General features: G+C 43.0%; 1 protein-coding gene across 6 annotated transcripts in view; it reads right to left on the bottom strand.

Moving 5' to 3' along the window:
- The window catches only part of sox1a (SRY-box transcription factor 1a), a 74,422-nt gene that overhangs the window by 47,643 nt on the left and 5,974 nt on the right, over positions 1-20,805 (bottom strand). Inside the window, exon 3 of one of the 6 annotated variants that reach the window (XR_011178457.1) lies at positions 13,340-13,650. The exons of the other annotated variants lie outside the window; for them this stretch is intronic. The gene's annotated coding sequence lies outside the window, so the exon portion shown is untranslated. Of the gene's footprint in view, positions 1-13,339; positions 13,651-20,805 lie in introns of those variants that run through there. 6 annotated transcript variants of the gene reach the window in all.

Raw genomic sequence — 20,805 nt, 5'->3', positions numbered from 1 at the left:
CCTTCTTGTGGGATAAAAAAATCTAAACTGTACTCAAAACTGAAATTGCTGCCCTTATGATTGTACAGGGAGGGATGAAATTTTCGACTAAAGTCTCTGCAAGGAATGTGTGATAATTCAGTACGAAGCAATTTCAGCCATCAAAATTAATAACTAGACGGCTGTACTTAAAACAAAACTTGTTGAGATACTGTGTTACATGTGTTTGTAATTTATGCTCAACAGTGGAGCAGCTTAAATCATCCTGAGTGCACTATATATGATTTTGTATTTGTTACACAGTGATGTATATCAATATTAAATAATATTCTCATTAATAAAGTAATAATGATATTTTGCCCAGCCCTAGCATCTGCCACAATTACCGTGATGTAATCCTGATTTATCTTATATTGTTTTGACATTGTGAGGCCAGTCGTTTTCTGGTTGACATGTGCCGGTTACCCGAGGTTACCGGAAGCGGTATGGTTAATTAAAGAGTGGACGGCACTCCAGACTCCACTCGCACACTCCCTGGTATTGTCATAAGCACCACTCCTACAACACACTCCCTCAAGAGTCATTTCCCTCTGTTTCTTAGGACATGGAGGGTCGTGCCATGCCCTCCACGGTGCTGAAGCACACTCTGCTCAGTCTCTCATGGACATGCGGAAACACGGATGCGGTGGAGTCCACGGCCGCCATCTCTGCATAGACTCATCCAGATAGCCAGCTGATAACACTTTCAATTCAGCTTGATATTATCGTTTTCCTTTTCTTGGAGAAATATGAACCTGTCACACGGGGCGCCTTACAGATTTGTTACATAGTTCCACGGTAGATAAATCCAACAATAGGGGCCAAGGCCTCGCACCCTCTGCAGGCACAGTTAGCAAGGCTGCAGTGCTAATCAGTGGGAGAGGATCACATCTGGCCTGACAGCAGCTGCATCACTGTTTAGAGGAGCTGCCAGAATGAGAAACACACAGGTCGATTCCCTTTTCTCCCTGGACAGAGTGGGTGTTCTTCTCATTCATTTCTTCTTTCTCAGTCCTTTTCTTTGAGCTAGCCAATTAACCTGGGAGCAGTGCACTAATGAGTTCCCTCTGGTGGCTCTGCACCGCTCAATGGAGGAGAGGGAAGAGCAGGGTGAGCAGAGAGAGGATAGACGAGAGGGGTCAGGGAGGAAAAGCTTGGGGCTGCGTAGGGTGTGTGTGGGGGCGGAGGGGGGGGGGGAGGCTGCATACATGGCAAAGGCGAAGGGGGGGTAAGAGTTTTGAGAAAAGGGTGAAGAAGGGCTGATAAAGGGGTGAGGGGAGGGGAGGGGCGAGAACCGCGGGGTCCAGGGCAAGGAAATATGGGATGGGTTGATGCAGGAGGAGAAGGGACAGAGCACCATCCAGTTGGCCACTACGGGCCTATCACCAAGACATTGTCAACCAGACAATGGGCTTATCAGCCTCCTTTTCACACCAGTCTGATTAACTGGGAGGAATGGGAGGAAGAGGAGGGGAAGGGAAAGGGTACGTCCTTGTACCAGCCCAGTAAATGTCAGAGAATGGGCCAGGCACCCGGACTAGCCTCGTGGATCGAGTACACGTCGCTGAGAAAATGGGGCCAGTTTAAAACCCACTGCACAACCCACACATCTCCCCCCATGTGTGTGTTAGCTGTGTTAGCAGTGGAGGGAGGTTCGTGCCTAATAAATCTGCAACCTGTGTAAGTACATCTCACTAACCAGATTAGTAAGGAAGTGATAAACACCTTTGAGCACCCATTAGCTAAATCTGTGTGTGTCATCAGTCACAGAAACACCCTGAAGCATGGCGAGCTGCCGTACATCACCAGATGAGCAAGGTGAGTTTGGAGAGCGGGGAAATGAGAAAGGTAAAAATGAATGCTTCTCACAAAATGTCTCTGAAAAGAATCAGCAATGCACAACCCTAGTCTCACATCCTAATGTGTAAAAGATACGTTGGTCCACATTAGTATCTCAATATCAGTTTACAAACTGTGAGATACCGACATTTTTCTTAGATTATTCTTTTCTGTTGGGTCACGTGACCCGAAGGCGTCTGAGATCTTCGGTTTTGGCTCCAAAACCACATTGATTTACACAAAGATCACAGTTTGACATGAAATAATTACATTTGTAAGTAACTTTACGTACCTTAGTTGAGTTATATTACGTTGAGTTATATTACGTGAAAGCCCTGTATTGAATTCACTCAACCAATCCGGCCTGCTCCCTATACGTAGACTTTATCACACTTTACACTCCATCACGTCAAACGTCGACATCTCACAAGTTTGGAGCCGTTATAATGAAACTAATATGGTTTCCGCTGTGGACCAACAGAGATATTAAACATTTTGATATGAGACTGGGCTGCTCTTTGACTCACTTGTTATTGTTGCAGTAAATAATGAAGAAAGCAGTAGAAGCACACATTCTTTTGAAAATAATAATTTTATCCCCAAAATCTTTCAATTAATACTTATCAAATCAAATCGCTTGTGTAAATAGAAAAAAAAATGTAAACCTGTATCTTTGTGAATATATTTCTCTGTTGGTGGTTATTATTATCATTAATGTTGAGTAACATGAGTTTGTAACTACTAACACACATTTGATCAAAATGGCCTTGCCTGCCAACCGTACTTTTCAAGCTTGGCGAGAGCTGTATAGAACGACAAATGACTGAGAGCAGGCCTCAGCAAAATTGTTTGTGGCACTGTTCAATTAGTCTCCAGGGATATTGATCCCAGCTTGTTTGTTTACTTGCTTACTGCTTCCCATTTGTATGGCCTTAAGGAGCCATCTGTCACATAGAGGGAGAGAGTGAGAGAAGACAAGCAGAAGGTGACAGAGTGGGAAGGAGAGCCATTTACAGCACGGGAGCGGAGATAGGAAGGTGGATGACCAAACTTCTGAGACGACTTAGTTTTATATAGGCAGGGAAAACAATGAGACTCTCTGTGACACAGAGCTGAAAATGTTCTTCAAAGTAAAGCTTTTACAGAAATAAAATCAAATGGATCCATAAAAAGCACGTGTTCTTGTGACTAAATGATACCATTCCAGTGTGGAGCGTTATAAAACCAATGCTTGCAGCAACAAGTGGTTTTAGTGTTCTTGTTCCTCATTTGCTTCTTTTTTCTCCATTTTTTTTATTTTTCTTTTCTCCAAAAGAAAGGATGCAGTAATTAGAGGGTAGACCAGGTGGAAGTACACAACTCAAGAGCCCAGCGCTTGCTCGCCCTCTCCTCCACAGGAAGATGGGAAGAGGGTAGAAGAGGGTGAGACGTAACTGGAGAGGGGAAAGTACGCAGAAGAATACATCTAGGTAAAAACGGGGAGAGGGGGAGCGGCAGCCGGGCTTGGGAGCATATTGGGTCAAAGAAAATAAAACGTGTCATTTAGCCAAAGAAAGAAGATGAGAGCAGTGTGCGTGGTGAGAGGGGTGGGGGCTCGGGCTGGGACGGCTGGGCGAGGTGAAGGGGAGGTAGAGACGAGGTTAGCTGTTAAATAAGGTGGGGGTCACAAGAGAGGGGGGGTGGATGCCCACCGTGATACAAATGAGGGTCTGCGGGCAGGGGGGCCACCCACAGTACAACTTGGCCAACAAAGGTGCTTCTGTCTTGGCCTCCCTCCTCCACAGACCTCCTTGAGTGGACAGGATTCCATTAGCAAGCTGCAGAACCTGGGGTCTATTCAACTGCCCGGCCGGGCCTGCAAGCACAAACACACACACACACACACACACACACACACACACACACACACACACACACACACACACACACACACACACACACACAATGACCCACACACGTGTTCACTGAGCACACATGCATGCACTCATTCACAGTCACTCACTAACGCACATACACAACAACACTAATTAATCCTCAGATTACCCAGCCAATTATTACCACACTTGTACTAATTAGAAATTATTTAAAGCATTTCCCAATTAGGGTTTACATGCTCAGTTGGGCAGGAGTCTGCCTCAATAAACCAACTGGTTTTATAGCAGTGGGGAGGAAGGGGGGGACGGTAACACACATTGCATGTGTGCCCACACAAATACACGCATCTCTGGATCTGACTGTGGTAATCAGGCCGTCTCAACGAGTCCCAATGTTCGGACGAGGGGGATGAGGACAGACAAGAGGAAGAAAGAGAAAGAAATAAAACGACAAAAGACATGCTCCTTCAGTGCAGCAGCAATACTGTAGGTCGCTCTTGTTAGGGCTGGGGACAGTGATTAGGAGAGGCCACAATAAGACCCGCCAGGAAACACATGCCAATTAGGTTACCAGGAGAACCACGGGCCCTCATCACTATGGGAAACCCACTAGTCTCCACACCACACGGCCCCTCCACCCCCCCACACAGGCACCCATGGCTCATCGGCTACCTTTTTCTACCCTTTGATTACATTATGACATGGATAAGGGGAGGGCAGGGGAAAAAAGAAGGTGGAAACGAGGAGATGACATTGCAGAGCAATGGACGACATGATTGTGATGCGCCATGAGAGAAACAAGTCGAGGCAAAAGCAGCAGTTCAAAGGTTGCTTTCAAAGATGGATAAACTTTTACAGTCCTAGTGATGTTTAAAAGTGTCTCTTCTACTCAGCACTCACTGAGGCACTGATGAAGGCAGAGAAAACACTAGAGGGAGGAATGGGAAAGCGACACCCCGGCTGTAGTGGGATAACAGGAGTGGGACTTCAGGGAGAATTATTAGTGGAATTATAGGCTCATCCATGAGTGACATGTAAGCCTCAGCTCCTCAAATGTTTACAGCACTGATATTTGTTCAACCACGATGTTATCAGGCCGCGCTGTAATACTCAGAGCTTTTGTTCTGACTTACACGGCAACGTTCACCGTGTCTGCAGATGCAATAACCAAGAAGAAGATAGCAGCGGCACAATGTTTGCCAGCAATGTTGTCCTGAGAAGCTGTGACATGACCCGGGCAGAACAGAGGAACAAATAAATAAATAAAAGTCACTCTGGAATATTTGCGCTGATGTGATGATGGCTGAGATGTTGATTAATGTGCACGGTCCCTGTTATTAAATAAACAGGGTGAATACACAAAATATATTGAATAAATTAGAGCGTGAACTGATCTCCACTGCAACATCCAGCTCATTAGAATGCATGAGGAAACGATGTTCTGATTGCGACAAGAGTCACTTATTAAGCCATGTTTGTCCCCCGCCAGAGCACCAGTCCCTGCACGCCCCCCCCCCCCTCCCTCCGCCCCTTCTGCCCCAAAACACTTACCCCTGCTGCCTGCCACACACTCCACACCAAATACCTCCCGCTAAAAGCTCCCGGACTTAACTTTACCCTTTTCCAATGGACATCACTAACAAACCACTAACCCTCTTTTCACCTCGCAACCCCCCCCCTCCCCGTCCCCCACCTCCCCATCCGTCCCTCCCTTCTCCCTCCTTGTGCATATCCCTCATTTTCCTCCACCTCCTCCCCCTTTCTCCCTCTCCTCTGCTGGGATCTGTGTCATCATTTTAATTAATTTCTAATCAGGCGAGAGTAAACTAATCAGGGGAGGCGTTAAACAATGACAGCTCTGGCTGCTCAGCCTCACACTGGGGGCTGCCACGACTGCTCTGCATGCTGAGAAGAACTGCACGTTGATAAACAACCCGGTGTAAGACCGGGTTATCTGGGCTCATCTCCTCTCCTATACATGTTAATACGGAGCGCGGCAATGCATATGGCCCCCGTTTTACAGACTGGACATGCAGTGAGCAGTTATTTGGTACAAGATTAAATTACCAATCATTTTACATTTTATGATCACTTTTGTGTGATGTTAAACCACATAGATTTGTGACTGAATAAACATATCAGTTCACGGACATGTGATGGAAATGCATGTAAATGATCAGAATGTACAAATAAATAACCTAAAACCCGTCTGAATGGAACAGTATGTATCTGCATAGAATGGGTTGCACAAAGACTGCAGTTATCTGTAGGCGGCCAGATCCCACCAAGGCTGAGCCATTCGGAAAAACAGACAGACGGAGACAGCGAGAGAGAGCACTTTTGGGTAATACATTAACTGAGACAATGTAACAAGAGAGCGTTGATTAACCTCTTCCACGCTCACCTTGTGCCTAAAATACCTTAAACCAACATCAGCCAATCATAATTGGCAAATTCTAACGATATGATTGCATGACAATGAAGCTGATGACAGACGATGGTGACAAATTAGTTAATGACCACCATCACATCGTTTGTCGAAGTGAAATTTTTATAGGTGCATTTCAAATCTGGCCTAAGTGTATGATTGGCACCTGAGTGAGAGTGGAGTCACGCTTTAGCCTGAGCTACGTGTCTGCAAACGGAGGCCGGCTTCACTGCAGGCTCTGACAGATGCAGCTGAGCTACAACTCGTGTGCTTCGTCTAGGTGTTATGAAGAAAGAGGCTTTTATGTCTCTCTCATCAAAGCTTTGTAACTGGACCTGATTTCTCCGCCTGCAAAGCGCCATGGCAACCGATGATCATCGACCTAAGGACCAAAGACCACTGGCGTAGTTACATGACACACAAGCAAACAGACGCACGCGTGCACTCAGGGAAATCCACACGCCTAACATCGATGCGGTCTTCTCTTGTAAACTTTGTGTGAAGTCGCACAACATCATGACATGAGACTACAGCGGAATCAAAGTTTAAATCAGATGCATTGCTGGAAATGAAGAGGATATTTCAGCAAAGAAAAACTACACAGAGATGGAGTGCATTTAAAAAGATGTTTTTTTTTTTTTTTTTTAAGACACCCAAAAACCCCACCGCACCTCCCCTCCATCACCACCTCCTTCCATGCCCTCTCTGCCAAGTATTAGATTCCTATGCCAACCGCTTCCCTGGGATAGAATAAGGATTGCGGAGGTGGGAAGCTGAAACCCTTCCATAACATGTCAAACAACGCTGGAATCCAAAACGCAAGAAGGAGAGAAAAAGGGTTAGAGGCAGATTTTCTATGGGGAGAAAGAAACTGTCACATCATCAGATTGGTTATTCTAAGTGGAGGGATGTGGGTATGGGGGCGGGGAGGGAGGGGCGGGGTGGCAGAGGCTTGGGCTGGCAGAATTTGGCAGCGATACATGATGGCGGTATTTCCACTAAAATAATCAGCCCCCAGGCAACGGAAGGGGGTGGGGAGTGTTGAGGGGAAGAGAGACACAGAGAGGTTAGGGATTGTAGGGGTAGGAGAAGGAGACGGGGTGGGTGAGGGAGAGGGAGGATACAAGGGAGGGAAATAGCAAGATGGAGAGAAAGAAAATCTGGGAAGCTAACCAAGGAAATCCTGCTTCTCAGATATGCAGCTGTGGAATTAAAATTGGTATAAAAACACGAGAACAAAAATATACTTCACACTTCACAAGCCTATTGAAGGGTATGGGTAAGGGGGGTGGGAGGGTGGATGGAGGGTGGGAGGGGGAAGATGTGCCACTCTATGCTGGCACTGATACCTCAGGCACAAGGGGTAAACAGCTATTCTCCTCACTTCACTTTGTCTGCTGCGCTGGTTCCAGGGTGCGAGTGAGTAAGTGCGGCGCCTGCAGGGGTCTCATCAGGCTACAGGGCGAGCTCAAGAGAGAAGACAAGAGCCCCTCAAAGACCCAGAAAGGCAAAAAAAATAATAAAAAAAAAAGCCCCATAAAACAATTTCTACACTCCTGCGTCCCCCCGAGCACATCACAACGAAACAGCGAGGCATTGATTCATGATCAAACGACCGTGATCGTCACTCAAATTCAATAATAACAACCTTCACAATCAGAAGCGCTCTAAATATACGGTAGCTCGACTTCAGGCCAGGATTAGGCCTTTCTGCGCGCACATTCGTGTTGATGTGCTGCATTACAGAACAAAGAACTATCAGAATCGGAAACAACCATGCAAACACACAGATAAACGACAAATCAATTAATTTTAAACGCGAAGAAATGAAACTGTACAAACAACGCTGTGTTTGATTGCTAAAATGTGAATGGTTTATCATAAAGAAAAATTCAACACAGGGCATGCGGGACACAAAAGGCACAAAAACCAGGAGGTGCAGCGCCTGCGTCAACTGCAACTTCAAAAATGTTAAAAGTTGCATTTCACTCAGCAAAAACCGAGCAGCTCCTTTCTTGATATAAAGACAAAAAAACAAATTAATGATTGTGAGCTTTGAGGGTTGTGTTATCAAACCCAGCCTACTGGAGTATGACGCCACTAAAATAATACAATAATCAAGCATAATGAGTGAGTCAAGAAGTTTCTCTTATTGCATGTATCCGAGTAAATGGTTGCAGCTGAGCATTGTGTTATTTCATCACTGTAGAGGCTTGATCTTAATACAAATCTCTATGTAATACAGGCCTATTCAAGCAGCCTCTGCTTCAATTATCATGTGCTCTTTTGGAGAGATATTCAATTAAAATGGCTCCTCCTTTACTTTTATCTGAAAAGAATTTGGCAAAATATAAATAATAATTTGTTTAACTTGACCAAGTAGGAAAAGAAAGTTGGCGAGGAATATTTTTGTTGTTCGAAAGGACAAAAGGATTTTTTTTTTCTTAGCAAAGCAAACATAGAAAAAACAAAACACCTCTCTTACAAAATGAGAGTAGAATATTGGAAAAGGAAGGACAATTAAGCGACCATGAAATCGCGAAAGAAAAAGCGAAAGACAGAGAGAACAGCAAAACGACTTTATTCAGTAAGCAGCCTTTTTGTTGGGAGTATTCTCTGCTGAATTTGTCGGCTTTCATTTCATTTCTCTGACATTCTCTCTGTCTGACCATCCAAGTCCTCTCCTGAGACAGATGAGTGGAAGCAGAGTTCCAGAGAGAGCCATCAGGATTAGGATAATTAATATCATCTCATTTCACTGTGATCCTCTCCGCGGCCCGCTGCACACACGAGGACAGGGATGCTGCGAATATTGTGGCAAGAGTATCCAGTCGGCTGTCAATCTAGGCCGCAGCATATTGCCCCCCCCCCCCCCCCCCAACTCCCCCTCCTCACCCTCCCCTTCACACACGCACAAACGCACCCTCCTCAGTGGCTAAATTGCAGTTTGAGAGACGACAGGGGAGAGGCAGCGGTGGCAGCGGTGGCGGGGGTGGTGGGGGGCTGCCGGGCCCGAGGGACGCCATACAATGGAGCGTGCGGCTGACCAGCGTTCAGGTGAAATTGAATTGGAAATCTTCCACGGCTGGTTAGCATAACAAAGGGCCTCGTGGCTTTAGACAAAGGCTGCTTCTCTAATGCACAAAATCAATCTCTCTACGGGCTTGGTGCATTGTTCCCTCCCGCCATACAGGTGTTCCTTCAATGGTCCTTAATCAAAAGTGTCAAAACAAAGTTAAGAGTTATCTCTGCTCCTCCGCATCTGCTTCTGCAGAGCAGAGGGAGGGAAAGGGAACAGACACTCGGGATAGCAAACAGCTGACTGAGTTGGTGTATGCCGTAGGACGCTGAATGCACTCGCCACATCCTATGCCACAGTCTGTTACAGTTGAGGCACCGAGGAATCTCATTTCTCCCCGAGCCACGTCCACATGTGAGCAACTGGTATTCTGTGACGTGATCGCTGCACAAATGAAAAGATGGCCGTGAAAAAAAGAAGAAGAAAAAAAAGGCAGAAGTTTGTGCTGCATGCTTGTTTCACAGGAGGAGAGGACGACAGCGGTGATGAAAGGAGCGAGTCGTTTCGAAACATCCCATGGTCCACAGATACAGCCTCCTCATCATTTCTCATCTCTCCCTTCAATCTGAAAGCCTGATTGGTAATATTGCTAGTAGCTGCCTATCTTCCCTGAAAGTTGTACAACAATGGGGAAGCACGAGTACAGCTCTTATGAGTATGCCCCCCCCACCCCCCCACACCAACTACCTTATGCTGCAATAACACTGATACACGACCCGCTCACTCCATTTCTCTGAAGGCCCAAGACCTTGACTTGTTCAGGACAGATTGAATGAAATAAAAATAAAAAAAAGTAAAACACTGAATTGAGACCTCTCTCCATGGCCTTCTTCTCTTTCACGAGGCTCACCGATGCATCACAAAGAGATGCCAAGTGTTATAATTTCTCCCTTGCTTACTCTGCTGTACTCCACGGCTCATAACATGATATTCATACACCTGAACTTTAAGTGGTTTATGTCACATTTCGGAAGCCATGAAACAAAATTAATAGAGGAAAACAGATCCAGTTTTTAAGGACTGTCAAACATCATTGAACTTGTATTTTCTCCATGTGACCATCCATCTCCGAGGGTCTTATGTTCATCTGTTCTGTATAGAGAAAGGATGTAAATTATGGCTGTTTGTTTTGATAAAGTGAGAATCTCAGTCGCTGCTCTGTCTGTGGATTATCACGTAAATAATAACATAAATAATCTGTAGACTAATCCCATTTCCTAATAAGTATTATCATAGACCCAACGCCTCCAATTTGACAGCCGCCAGACGACAATCCACCAGTACACATTCCCATCTGCATTATACTGTACCGTGTGGTTTAAAATGGCAGCTGAGTGGCAGGGAGATCTCTGTATAATACGCTCTAAACTGACATTTCATGATTGTGACAAGGATCAAGTCTGCCACCAAGAGCTGCGTGTTTAATTTAAATTTTACTGGAATTGAATCTGTTTTAGAGAATACCTCACAAATCAAGTCCTCTAAATTCACAGTATAACAAAAAACAGTCAACACGTCTTTAACACCATACTGAGACAATCGATAGGAACTTTGATGAAGTGATTTCTTAACGATTAGAGGTACAGTTACCTGATGCATTGTTGATTGTATTTTTGAGTATTTTTTTCTTGTGTAAAAGCATTGTTACTTTTGATTTTGTGAACGTAAGTAGATTATATTTTTAACAAGTCAAAAATATTCACCATAACTTACTAAACTTTTGCATCCAACTGGACTTTAGAAAACAGTATTGACCTCTAAGTATCACCTGTTAGTCCGCTGCCAGCCTCCACTGCTATCCTGGTTCATTTACATCGATATCACATTTTGAAAATATGCATCTTTTTCTCTCTGTTTTGGTTCAAATTCACACTAAACTGAATTTATTTTCCCTCTGAAAAACTATTTTTCAAAAATAGTTCATGAGAAGCTAAATCTTTAAGTGTCAGTTACTTACAAAAGAGAAAAACTTAGCTTTTTGGAAAGGATAACAAAAGCCTGCTATTATACAGTTGATTTAAATTGAGTTTATATAGCGATTAAAGTTGTCAGTAAAATGTATTTATGTTGACTCAGTGCAGCAGGTTTACAAATCATGACCAAATTGCTATTACTATGCTTATTCAATGTTGTAGACGCAACAGAAAGCAAGGCAAATGTTATTAGCAGCGAAACTGCAAAAAGAGAAGGCAAAGTTGCAAGTGGGGATATTAAAGGGTCAATTAGCCTGAGTCGGCAAAAAATAGGGCAAATCCATCCGAGTTGAAAAGGGCAATAAGTTTACACGTACACTGTCACGTTATGAGTTTACTTTGCATAAATACAGTTACAGTTCCTGGTGAGTTTTGAGGCTGAGCTGAACACAAACGCTATGAAGACACTCCTAAACACAGCGGGTGTGTCTGTTGCTTCACTTCCTGTCTGAACACACCTTACCACAGTCTCACCAGCAGCTGGCTTCAGTTGAACATTATGTTGCCAGTAGCAACCACTGCTGACACGGCTCCATAGCATTTTAACTAACAGTGACTGTGTGACCAAAACACTGCAGTTTATAGCCCACAATTACGTCTCATTATTTGTATGGCTTCTCCCTCCTCTGGTTCTGTTTCTTGTTAGTTGCCTCTCGATGCAGTTTTCCTTCTGTAGTTTTTTTTTGTGTGCATGTTTCTGGTCTGTGGTTACTGGCTTCACTAAAACTTTATTGTCTCTCTATGCTATTCGTTTCTCTCTCTGCTCTCCCCTCAAAACAACATGGTTGAGGCAGGTGGCCGCCCACCTCCGAGTCTGGTTCTGTCGGAGCTTTTTTCCTGTTAACGGAGTTTTTTTTTTTTTTTCCCTTCCAGTTCTCACTCAATTGTTGAATGGTTTGGTTTCTCTCAAGAATGCACATTGAGAAGACTTGTTGTGATTTGGCGCTATTTAAATTTAATTGAATTCTGAATCTGTAAATGTATTAACTGGAGCTTTAAAAAATTCCAACATGCAACAAAATATTATGACCATGGCCTGTACACCCCTGTATTCTAACAAAGCCACAATGTAATGTCCTGCATTTTACAGATATGAAAATGATATTTGTGTGACTCAGCAGCTGTCCGTGAGTAAGTCTCAGTTTGCTGCTCACTATTGTCTGCAAGCACCAAATGTGCTTCAAATGCCCTTGTTTGTTTTTGCATTAATGTATATACTTTTATATCTGTGATTTTTGATGTGTGATTTTGTAAAATTAAATTAAATTTAGTATCAAGTCCATGCAAAAACTGTGATGTTGGTATTGGAGATACTGGACAATAAAAAATGCAGGTGCAGCAGGTCCACTGTGACTTGAAAACAAAACACAAACACAAAGTCGTGTATAGAGATATTTTGAGCTGGATGATTGGGGATAAGTCAGACAACCAAAAGTCAAAATCTAAATGGGTTCCCAGAACATTTGGAACTAAAGGAGGAAACACCCCAAACTAATCTAACCCAAAGACAGACATCCAGATCTGTGCAAAGATTTCAAGGTCAGCAAGTTTCAGTTGTTTACGTCGTCAAAATGTGGGTGGCCACACCGTTCACATAACACTAGCAGCTGCTATCAGTACTTTTTAATCTTTCAAAATATAAAGCGTGTGTGTGTGTGTGTGTGTGTGTGTGTGTGTGTGTGTGTGTTAGCACATCATGTACGGCAGCTTTTTTTGATAACACTATGTCTAAATACATACAGTATTTAATTGATTATAATAGATTTAATTTAATTGATTGTTAAAATCAAGTAATTTAAATGTTTATTGGTACAAACTACCAAGTTTCTGGTGTGACATCCCTAGTTGGGATAACCGTTGTGTTGAGAATGAGGAGTATATTCATATATTTAATTTTTTTAAATTATTACTGACAGGTGTACAGTCACAGAACTGTAATTATTTTTAATTTTTTTTTTTTTTTAAATGGTGTATGTGCCACGGACACACTGTTTTATTGTGGGATTTTTAAAGCACTGTTTATTGCATAAATTCTGAACCAAAGGATTCCACCACATAATCACCATCACTGCACGGTTTTTTGTTTCTCAGTCAGTTTCAGTGAAAACTTAACACTCCTGTTCAATCTTAATTACAAGTTTGTTTGGATTGCTTCTTTGCTCTGTAACAATAAAGAGAGGGCATGGAGAAAAGAAACTGAAAAACGTGCACGACAACAATGAAATATTGACTTTGTCTGTATTACAACACAGCGTAAGGTTTTACAGACGGAGAGAGAAATGTTGGTGCAGCTGGAGATGGAGGGTGCGCTCGTGTGTCTGCGTACTGTGGATGTAGTCTGCAACACTTCTCACTCCCTCACACTATCTCCGGCCGGCCGGCCGTCTGTCCGTCCACCAGCGCTCAGCTCAATCTCTCACAGCCTCGGCTGCTCTGGCCCTTGGGAGGATTCATGCAGACTAGTTGATTAAAAATCACTTAGTGGAGTACACAAACAAAGCTGTCAGCCTTCGGCTTGCCCATGGGACAGGAATGGGGTGGGGGGATGGGAGTGGGGAGGAGGGAGTACAATGAACTGGAGGAGACGAAGGGGAAGAAGACAAGACACACTTAGCAGTTTGTTAAATTTGAAAAGTCTTAAACTAGCAACAAACTAGATGCTGAAAAAGCCTGATTATTATAATCTATAATATTACTGCTACATGTCCAAATCCAAATATTCAGGAGGCTGTTAGTGTTGTGATTTACTTACATATTTCTATTAAAGTGGACTGAATACTCTAATCAGTGAGTTTTGAGTTTTAATGAAATGAAATAAATGAATGTTAGCCTTAATCTTTATTTTTTGCATGTCATTGGTTAACTTTTTAAAATTACAAATAGGTATGAGGGAAACATCCAATTTACGCTCAACATTGTCAGTCGCATCATCCAGTAGTCACAGAAAAGTTCGCACCAGGGCCACGAATAACAAACTCTGATTATCAACGAACTATTTAGTCAAGGACATGTCATCAAATAGAAAGAAAAAAAAAGGTGAAATATTTAAATTATCTTATCCAAGTGAGCAGTTTAGAGTTATAAAAACGAGAAAAGCTGCAGATCCTCACACTGGACATAGTCTATTGGAAGAAGCAAATGCTTGTCAATTTTGCTTGAAATAATTGCTTTAATAATAAATGACCTACCGATCTATTAATTGATTAATTAATTAATTAACTCATTTCAGCTCCAATTCTAACATTTATTGACTTCAACAAGGATCCTTCTGTCTGACTTTGTGCTCAAGCTTGAAAGTGTGATGACACAGAGAGCTGAAATGCTTCATGAACTCTTACAAATTTCTGACAGGTATTTTTCACTATTCTCCAAGAATCTTTTACACCAAATGATTAATAATGAATTGAGAGAATTATATTCATGAAAATAATTGTTAGCTGCAGCAGTACATAAATTATAATTTTGGTTAAAACATATGTATGTAAACATATAAAAAATTTTTTAAAAAAAAGCTGAGATGGAAAGCGACGCTTACAATGGAGTACTACACACAAGTGAAATATGAAATCATTGAGTCAGTCAGAAGTTTACTCCTGCACAATCACAGGAAGCAGAAGCTGTTAATCAGCCAGTCAGAAACTAAATGTGTCAACACATGATGACCGTTGCAGGTCCGATCGTACTGTGACACCCATGACAGTAATTAGTGCGCACATGGGAACACAGGCACAGACGTGGTGTGTCAAGCGCGCGCGCACGCACACACACGCACACACACACACACACACACACACACACACACACACACACACACACACACACACACACACACACAGCTGCCACTGACAAGGGTAGGGCAGCAAGACTCCAACAGTCTATTGGCCTTCACTACCAGATGGTAGGTTCCACTGGTTTTCCTGACACACACACACACACACACACACACACACACACACACACACACACACACACACACACAGAGGACACAGAAGACACAGAAGACTCAGAAGACACACAGAAGACACACAGACACTTCTGTGAAAAGACGTTATACGACAGCCCAGGAGTGCGGAAGTCCTTAATGATAGGCATTATATCCATAATATTCTGGGTTGAAGGACTTGCCACTTGTATGTCCTTTAGCGGTGTCAATGACGACATAATGTTTAACAAGCTCTCCAACACACACTGATCACAACTGCAAATACCTTGACCTCCACAGTCTACACTTTGTTGACATTATTGAAGATAAAGCAAAAACCTGAAAGCATCAGAACTTTATTGATTCGTATTATACCTCAGTAAGGAGGTGTCACATGGGAATATCCAACAGTGACCTGCACAAAACATGTTCAGCATTTAGGAGCAAGGTGAGAAGCTTCCCTGAGGACAGAAGTTGAAAGAGAGAGTATGCAGTCAAAGAGAGAAGTACAGACAGACAATGAAAGAGAGATAACAGGTATACGAAGACAGGAAAAAGGAAACGATGAATATGGAGGTCTTCCAGGCTGCAGGAGCAAAGTCACCCACTCAGTATCCCCAGCGGGGCCTTTAAGGGTCAACCGAGAACTCAGAGGCACATTACTGTCCACCACTTCAGATGACTGGAGCGAGGATGAAAGACACAGAATTATATATACATTCACGCACACACAAACACACACACAGGTTAGCTGATGCCTCTCTGTTATGTCAACCCTTCTTCCCGCTGCTGTGAGTCTCCCCTCTTATTTTTGCTGACCTGTATGTGGAGGGTTTGACAGAGGTGAGCACACAATCTACTGACGCCCAAACCCAGAGAATTGGATCACCCCTGGGCTGACCTTCTCGGAGCGACGCCTTGCCTATCTGCACCTCGTGCTGTCGCGGGGACAGTACAGGGCAGACGGTGACCCCCATTTGGCCCCCGGGTCCATGGCTCCTCTGCCTCGGCTGCCGGGCAACATGACAACCTATACAAGGCCCTGTCAAACCCGTGATTGACAGGTCCCCGCCCATCTCCCACAACACTCGCACCCGGTTTCAGCAAATTACCCCAAAACCCAGACAGAGGACCATATCTGGGCTCCCTATTTGCTCTCTTGTCGTCTTCCATATGTTGCACGCGCAACAATGTCAAATAACATAAAGCCGGCCGATACTGCGGGTAATATTTTCTTCTGACTGCATTAGGGTAGTGGGAGCTGAACCGAGGCCACGAGACTGGATCAGTTTAAATGAAGGAATGGGTTACGCAGTTACTAAATCCGAACAAATGCACTGCACGTTATTTAGTCACTTTCACTTTTTCCATCCTATTGTGATTGGTTTAGTTAGTGCTGCAGGGCAGTCTGATCACGCACTGCTCTTCATAAACCACCACGTGTCCCATGCCTTTGCTGTACCTGCGGCGGAGGTTGGCGCACACACATAAACGCAAACAAATCACAGGCGCACGTACAGAAAGCGCTACACACAAACACAAAAAGAGGGTCCCCGCTGTGAGAAAAAGAGCTACAGTACTCCCTACATCAACAATGGCCTAGATAAACACAATACACACAAAAGAGTCACCCCATGAAAATAACCCTCCATCTAAGCATCACTGCACTTATCTACTCATAAACATAGGGATAAATCAATTCAGTGAGTAACACATATTTTTTTTTCTCTCATTTGAAATTACAGCTGCGGGACCAACGCTAGCATAGGTCAAATTCACTAACCTCTTCTCTCCATGGCAACAGTCTACCTCTTACCAAAAAAAAAAAAAAAAAAAAAAGGCTCTGTGGTTTGTTGAAGTCATTGAGAGATGTGTTTTTGGGACATGTGAATGTGTGTGTCACGAGAGTGTTTGTGTGTCTTTGAATGTGTGAACGTGTGTGTGTGTGTGTGTGTGTGTGTATACGTTCACATGGAGGTATATCTGTGTATCTGTACATCTGTCTATCTGCGCCGGAGAGCACAAGCGTGAGAGACGACAACCCTGTTATCATAGCGTCTGTATTAGCATTGCAACGTCTCACCGCTTTGTTTTACTCTGACCTGTATAATCAGTGTCACATTAGCAACACAACAAATCAAACGCTGTGAGCTGCTCCCCTCCCTCCCCACCCCACCCCACCCCACCACCCCCACGCAACCTTTCACACACATGCACTGACACACACTTACATGCACACCACATGTCCTCCTTCATGCTCCCAGCTGGCCACCATACTGTGTCAAACAGATGTTAATTAATATGATAACTAAATACTTATTACACAACATTCAAAGCTCCAAAACCACCAATTTAATTTCATCTTATTCAAAAGCAAAAAGATGAAATGGATCAGGAGCAGCGCTACTTTCTGGTCGTATATGTGAGCAGTTGAAGTTTAACAGTATAACAAATATGCTAAGCTGAAGTAATAAGGCAGTTTTATTTTTGATGTTTATATTTACCGTTTGAGCTACTGTAACTACGGTACTTGTGCTATTCAATAAATAAAAATAATCCACTACAACTGAAATGATAAAGTATTTTGATGATGGATTTTTGGTCTAAACTTCTAAACTGTGAAGATTTGTTGCTTCTCTTAGTCTTGTGTGATACTAAACTGAAACTGAACATCTTAAGTTTTGGACTTCTGCTTCGAACAAAACAGGCAATTGAATGAAGACATCTTTGTCTGTAGGTAATCATAAAAACATTTTCCCCGATTTTCCAATATTTAATATAGAAAAGGTTTAATTGAATAATTAAGAATATATTCTGCAGATTAATTAATAATGGAAATAATCACGACTTGAACCCCTGTTGTATACCAACACTTAATAGTTCCTGAAAACACGTGACATTTTGTTAATTACATGTAAAAAAGAAAAATATTTTTTGCTCTTGATCGTACTATTGTGACTTTGCCCAGTTTCATCAGAAGCCAAGGTCTTACATTTCACTCACTTTATTTGGGGAAGAGCACAGACAGCTTTTGTTTTTAGTAACAGCCGCATGTTTTTTTTTTTCACAGTTTTGACCTACAATTACTTAATCAAAAGCCAGGTTTCAATTAAAGAGGAGAATTGAACAATTAAACACATTGGACGTGATACTATGAGGTACTTTCTTTGTGGTTCTCTCTTCTGTTGAAGATGACTTTTATCATGAGATGTCAGAAAATGAGAGACATAAAAAGGAACCAATCCGGTCTCGATGAAGAGTACAGTAAAAGCTCACTGAAATTAATAACCGCACAGAAGACAAAAAAAAGTACATATTGTCTTCATAAATCAGTAGCTATGCAGACTCCTGTTCTCCTTTCCTGATGTACGAGCTGGAAAGTCAGCATCCGCTCTGCTCTTTCTACTGTAAACTCTCCACCATTGAAAAAAAAAAAAAAAAAAAAATTAGAAGAAAGAGGAAGAGAGGAAGGAAGAAATTGAGAAGAGGGGAGAAAAGGAGAGAAGACAGACGGAGACAGATGGGCGAAGAGACAAGTGCGGAAAGACAGACGGGAAGAGGGAGCTGAAAGGAGAAGGAGAAGAGAGAGAGAGGGATAGATTGAGGAAGGAGAAGGAGGCGTACTGTAGGAGATCCAGCTGACATTAGCGGGTGAGTTTATGAGATGTGATGATTAGCCAAATCCTGCTAATCAATGACACATTCACATGGGTTCCTGCTCTGTTGCTAAACACTAATTGGTCTATTCTGTGGCAAATAGGGAGATGCTGTTCCCCACTTCACTGTAAGCAATGCGAGCTGACACGGGGGCACATATGGGACACACACACACACACACACACACACACACACACACACACACACACACACGTGTGAGTGTGTAAAACGTTACTTGCATGCACATACTGTACATCTGTAGCGGATTCTGGTACATAAAAGGTCAAATTGAGACTGATTCAATTTGAAAGTGGATGACGAGCAGAGGATCCTGCTCGACTCCCGCTAACAATAAGGAGAGAATGGGATCCTAGAGCGGACCGGTTCAACCAGCAGAAAGGGAGGAGGGAGGGAAGGGTTGGGGGGGAGGTGAAGGGGGGGGGGAGGGGGGTTGGAGAAGGAGCACTAAATTCAATTTCACTTTGTTGAGTATTTAGATAATGTCTCCTAATGTAATGCCGGGCTGTGAGTGGATCCACAGTATAGCTGCAGCAGTCATTAATCACAGTGCAGCAGCAGCGCCACCAATGTCCGAGCACGGGCACTGCATCACTGGGCTGCAGGCTGAAATCATTCATCAGGGGCTACACCTGCAGCCGTGCTGCGGGCAAAAGCCCCTGAATATTATGTTTACATTTTTCCAATAAAACCATGTACTGAAGTAGTCTATATATGGAGTCAATTTCATGAGCAGTTTTTAAAGCCTGCTTATATTTTTCATTTGATAATGATTATATAAAGATATGAACTAAAAACCATAAGCAGGCCTTAAAAACTGTACATACATGCATACAACTACTGTATACCATTACTTACATTTATTCCAGCAGTTTTTCACTCTTACACACTCGACATATGTTGTTGCCTATTTGTTGTTTTTATTGAGACGCTGTGTGCATATATTCTTTTCCTTCTTTTCCATATAGTTAGACCTTCACTCAGCTTTTTGTCTGTGCATTGACCGCACGTCAGTGTTTACCTTTACTGAATGTTATAGACGTGCAGAGAGAGAAGAGCACCTAGAAACTGGAGTCAGTTTCCTTTTGTGTGTAAACATACTTTCCAGGAACACCTTTTGGGATTTAAATGCTTATGATATATCCTGATTTCATTTTACGCACCATAATTTAAATGATTTATGTCAGTGTATATTAGAAAAATAACCCAACAAACCACAAACCTCATTAACATCCCCAAAAAACCTACACGTATTATCTTTCATATTTTTTTTTTAAACAATCAATCATTTCGACCGCATTTCAAATGCCAAATATTCAGTGGCATCAGTGCTGTTCAATTTTCAGGGTTTTTTGAACATTTCTTCATATAAAACGTTCAGTTTGGAAGATGTCACCTTGACAACTTTGTGATGGCAGTTATTGAATTTTTGATGATATTTTACAGATTAAACAACTCATTGATTCATCACGAGAATTAATAGAGATTCATTAATGCCAAAAATGAACGTAAGGTGCAGCAGTAACAGCTGTGGATTCACGACAGAGCCCCTCACCTTGGAGGATGATACCGTCCTACATTTTCACTCTGTATCAGGACACACAGACGCGGCACACCAACACCCACAGCACCATGAGTGCGGTCAATGCGGGGTGGATTCCTCTCTCACTGAGTGTCGGTGGTTAACAGTGCTTTGCGTTGAAGAGGAGGACAAGAGGAGGGTTCACTCAAACACATGACTGCTACAACCTAAATATTAGTGCAGGGACTCTCCCTCTTTCTCTCCCTCTCTCTGTCTATCCGAGCGTGCCTCAGTATGTGATAGTGTGTCCGTGCATGTCAGTGTGTGTGCGTGGATGTAATTATGTGCAGACGAGAGGCTGTTTGGGGTAAATAGAGTTGCAATTATTCTTTTAACCTGTTAGATTGTCGGCCCCACTAACGCACAGGGCCAGCAGAAGACAGAAAACAGACCGATGAGTAGTGCATTTAGCGAC

The sequence above is a fragment of the Embiotoca jacksoni genome, unplaced genomic scaffold (genome assembly GCF_022577435.1).
Source record: "Embiotoca jacksoni isolate LCO1_2020_lvr unplaced genomic scaffold, fEmbJac1.0.p SCAF_2, whole genome shotgun sequence".
In the NCBI taxonomy this organism is placed as follows: Eukaryota; Metazoa; Chordata; class Actinopteri; family Embiotocidae; genus Embiotoca; species Embiotoca jacksoni.
Note: the sequence above shows the minus strand (reverse complement) of the source record. Positions and strands in the feature narration are given on the sequence as shown.